We start from the raw sequence: 5,516 nt of genomic DNA on the forward strand, positions 1-5,516 counted from the left end.
AGTAGCTTAGTCATATAGTCTGCCAGTGGCATAAACTGATTTTAGCAATGTAGCAATGGAGAGGTGACCCCATTCCTTCTCCCATCAATATGAGACTAGAACTAGTTTGCAAATGTGAAGAGAGAATCCTTAGTTGGTGCATTAAGCATGATCTCAAAATGCTTTTGCTTTTTTTTTTTTTCAATAAGTGGCACATTAGTTCACAAATAAACCTTACGTGTCCAGCAAATATCATCCAACCCACTTGGTATTCAGGACATTTTCATTTTACCCAGAATGTTTCTACTACTTTTCCTGGTTTTCCTCCTAATGACACATCCTTCAGTTCATGAACACACCCTTATTTCAAATTAAAATTTACACAGAACCTGGTATTATGCAATTTGTAATATTCTACAACATGCGTTTTTGTCTTCATAGGAACCTTAATCCCTAAACAAATTTCGTTTTATACCGAGCATCCTTGTTACAGCCTCCGTCACTTCTCGCCAGACGCTTTATCTAACACTGCTCGTTCCTTAGCAGACCTTCTTGTATCTATCTAATTTCATCATAGAAAAACTTTGCAATTCGTCTTTTGATGGTAATTAAGTAACCTTTTGTTTCACAATTTCTTAAAGGATTTAATTTTCGCAAAACATGAATTCATGCTTCCTTCGTAATTAAAATCTTTTATGATGTTGTCAGCTGTTCTAAGAGCTTCCAAATATCCAATTAAACAATTTATTCTATTATGAAAATTGATAATAGTCCACCAATATCTCGCCAACACCTAATTTATGGATTCTAAGATGTTTTCTCAAGATTATGGTACACAACATTTAGATCATTTGAAGGTGAAGTTTTGTAATCGCATAAAAAAAAAAACATTTAAAAGGAAAGACAGTCAACAATGGAAAGAAAGGAAACATCTAGAGTCAGAAAATTATTACTCTCTGCAGGTAAGATTTCCATTCGTCTCCCTTTTCTTAAATTTGTTAAAAACTGCACAAGACAAAGGCCAGCAATACTATTCAACTTGTTTTGATTGACTTTTCGAGTAATGAAAGAAAGACTAAAGTATGTTACTTGAACATTCGAACAACTGTTCACTTGATTTTATCGTCTTTTGAGTTACATTTCTTAATAGTATAAAGAACAATGGGAGAATGTTGCCTGAACGTTTGAACTAGCGCTCTTCTCACTTCTTAGAATCAATATTCATTATTGAGATAGAACTAATTTTTCGGAAGTGCGTCCAATCACAAATTAGTCTAAACCAATGTATATTAGGTTAGTTTCCAATGGCTGAGTGCTGTCTTCATACGTGCACTACTGACTTCATTGATAGTATAGTATTTTATTGATCTAGTAATCTTCAGACAGTTTTAACCTTTATATAATGGTGCAAGGCTTTTAGTAAGCTGATTTGACATTCGTAGGCCTATGAAGTCGATGACTAATGTAGATATAGGCTTAGATTGCATAATTAAAAAGCTATTCATTGATATATTATATTACATAATGTTATATTTTTTTCCCGAAACTAACTCATAATGGTACTTTCATAAAACATTGGACTCTAAACTATATTATGATAATATAGTTTAGATTTATTATTGATAATTTTTCTTTGGATTTAATGTGTAAAAAACCTTCTAGTAAGATTTAGTTACATATACTATATATATATATATATATATATATATATATATATATATATATATATATATATATATATATATATATATAAATATATATATATATATATATATATATATATATATATATATATATATATATATATATATATATATATATATATATATATATATATATATATATATATATATATATATATATATATATATATATATATATGTATATATTTATATAAATATATATATATATATATATATATATATATAATATATATATATATATATATATATATATATATATATATATATATACTTTTAGGGCACATTTTTTCACGAATAAAACATTCATTGAATAGAATGGCTCTCTCATATTTAACCAGTTTTTTTTATTGCTTCATATTTTTCTCATCATTTTCCTCCCTTCATTGTTTAGGTAACTCAATAGACGCATTCAGGTAATGGTGTTTCTTCTATTGACTTAAGACCACCAAAATCATACACGAGGGATGCAACTGCAACCATTTATTGATAGCAGGAGCAGTCAGCATCTCCATGCAACACCTAAATCTTAACATCCAACGCGATGCAGAAAGATCCCTGAGGCCCTCGTGTAGGATGCCTTATTTGTTGTTTTAGATTAAGCTGCCCTTATGCCAGCACGGGGCTCTTGTTCAGAGAGAAGCCCGTAAGACACCCATTCAACCGTATGAAACAAAAACCATATGAAACAAAACCGTGAGTACGCTGACAGGAACATATAATAAAAATGAAGGAATTAAACATATGTGTAATTGATATATATTTATGTAAAATATATAAATCCACAGTAACTTATTTTCAGTTTATGATACCTTATTCTACTGTCATCATTTTACCATAGTCCTTTTGAGAATAGATAAATCTATAGTCATTCCAAAATGAAATGAGCTCTCTGGCAGGGTTGTTTGGGTCGCTCCACGCGAGTTTTATTTCCGCAAAGCTGCCAAATCTATAATACGACAGAGAGGTAAAATAATTTCTCCATTATAGGTATCAAATATCATCTTTTTCGTTACGCAAAATTTTAAGTCAATTACATAGCTTCACGATTGATAGCTTTTTTATGCAATAACAAGAAACTGAATCAGATTTTTTATCAACGTGGCATCTTATTTTGGTGTTGCTGCTGGCAATATTTCAAAAAGCTCCACGTCCGTTTAGTTCCACTGATGAGCATCTTTAAGTTTGTCTCCAGGGAAGCACTTTTGGTGGTCACGGTATTTGTATGTCTGGAAGAATTCCGCTTTCTACAAATATCTTGATTTCTTAAAGAATAAATTGGCAAATAAGGAAATATGAAATGAAGCATAACATAGAGTAAGTTGGACGAGTGAGAAAATAAACAATCTCTCTCTCTCTCTCTCTCTCTCTCTCTCTCTCTCTCTCTCTCTCTCTCTCTCTCTCTCTCTGACAAAATAATTGATTGGAAACAATGACAGAATATTGCTGCAACATGATATGGCAAATAAACAAGAAAATAATCACCTATTTCTATAGCATTACTTGAATACTTTTTCTTTCAGGATGTGCTACACGAGTCGTCCAGGAAAGGATTACAGATGACCGCCCAGCTGGTGTCGTCGGTTACCCAGACTTGCCAAGACTCGCCATCCCAGGTAATAACGAATACTATACTTGATTCTAGAGTGTTCTGTCTGAAATGGACAATATTAGTAAGTCAAAATATTGCTAAATATATAAAATCAGTTAAATAGATTTGTCTCAGTGAGTAATTTAAATTTTTTTTTCAAATATGTACTGTAGTTACTTTTAAAATCTTATACTGATGAAGTTAGGTAGTTAAAAATCAAATCAGGGTTCATATTCCCTATCCCCTTTCCTTTATGGGATGTGATAATGTCAGACCATAAGAAAGGTCACATAATACACGTAAATTTGAAATATGAATAAAGTAACACACAAATGCCCTGTCTAAATTTAATTCTCCAAAGACCAGGAATCTATAAATTTCAGAAAAGAGTCATAATTTCGTCTACGTTAGTTCCTGACCTTTCCAGTCTTTCATTCATGACTGATTTTATTTGTTAAAACAAATATTAAATGCATACTGGCTAGGTCTATTGAACATGTTTCTAGGAGTCCTCGCTAACTGACTTTGGCCTCATGGATTAGATATTAAAATCTTTCCCCTAACGTTAATCCCTTTCCTATAGTTATCCCAATATTTGTCATTTACTGGAGTTTCATTAAGCAGTTAGTTTAAGATTAAGGCAATAAAGTGACCACTGCCAGCTGAATGCCTTATGCCGACCACGTTTTCCTACGATCGAGTTTCGGTAGGACATTTAAAAAATTATACCGAATGTTAGTTTTTATATAAAATCATTCCACTGAAAATTATTAATGTCAAATGCATTTATAATGCCATTTTGTATTTTCATAGCAGTTTTTAACGCATGGCTACATTTTAGGAAGCTTTCACTCTAGTGCATTCTTAAGTTCGTTAGGCCTGGAGTTTCTCTCTCTCTCTCTCTCTCTCTCTCTCTCTCTCTCTTCTCTCTCTCTCTCAAATCCCAAACAATTTTAGAATGTTTTAGAGGATACAGACCTAGTAATGGTGCGGTCGCTCTCTTATTTTGAACAACAATGATACAACTTTAGTTTCATTGCTAGACTTATTCATATTTCGATTCTTTATTACCATATATCTACGTACAATTTCATTATAATTACGTATTTATCATCATTATTATACTTTTCCACTTAAGTCCTGATTCATTACTTATCAAGAGGCCTCGTGCAAAGACATAACTGGAATTTGATCCCCATTTTGTTTCAATTTTTACCAAGGGAGGGTGGCGCAGTGGTGCAGTCGGGATTAGAATACCCGTAATCCCCTGACCAATGGGCACCTTCCCTTGAGCGAAGGCCCTGACGTTACCAGGGTTCCTTGACCACGCTTCTCAAGCCAAGAAAGTTCCTTGCTTTGAGATACAGTAGCCTCCGTCAAAGCACTACTATGGCAGCAAGGATTGAATTAAGAATTTATGATCAGAAATAAGTCATATTAAAATTTAAAATAAGAAGATTCTTATTTTTCTTCCTTTAACGTACATACGAGTATTGCTATTTGGATGTTTATGCACTGGCAGCTAAATGAATGGGGGGATGAGCGAGAGCTCTGATTGAATGAGTAAGATATGGCCTCAATGCCCCTTGATCCTGACCTAAGCACCTGTTGAAGTCTCCACACACCTCAACCAGTTCTCATGGGTCATACTATGTAGTATGCATAGTATGACAGTATAATACTCTGCCTTTCAAAAATGAAATATCAAGTCCATTTAGTGGAAGAATGCTGTAATAAGGACAAAGAAGTAGGGAATTTGATAATTGTTGCAAATACAATTTTATCTTAATCAATATCAAATCGATTAGGAAACCAAGCTGATGATCGACCTGTTGGTTGTTGTACTCTCTCTCTCTCTCTCTCTCTCTTTCTGAAGGTACTCATGTCCCTTTAAAATGAGTTGTAACTAAAAATGGAAAAATATCGAAAAACGTTAAACCAGTTCATTGTGGTTAGCACTGGAATCATGTGGTCGAGCTGGAACGGAATAACGAATTAAGATATCAGTGACGTCAGTGCACGAATCGGGCAGAGAAGGATAACAGGGTAATAACAGAAGGCCCTGGTGAGGCTCTGGTAATGTTTTAGAGAGAGAGAGAGAGAGAGATAGAGAGAGAGAGAAAGCAGGTGGTGGCCTGCTTGTTTTAGTGAGGTTAATGAATTCCAATTTTAAGGTGAAAGCCTTGTCGGTCAATGCCAAGGCTTTCACCTTAAAATTGGAATTCATTAACTCGCTAAAACAAGCA

The sequence above is a fragment of the Macrobrachium nipponense genome, chromosome 9 (assembly GCF_015104395.2).
Source record: "Macrobrachium nipponense isolate FS-2020 chromosome 9, ASM1510439v2, whole genome shotgun sequence".
Lineage (NCBI taxonomy): Eukaryota > Metazoa > Arthropoda > Malacostraca > Decapoda > Palaemonidae > Macrobrachium > Macrobrachium nipponense.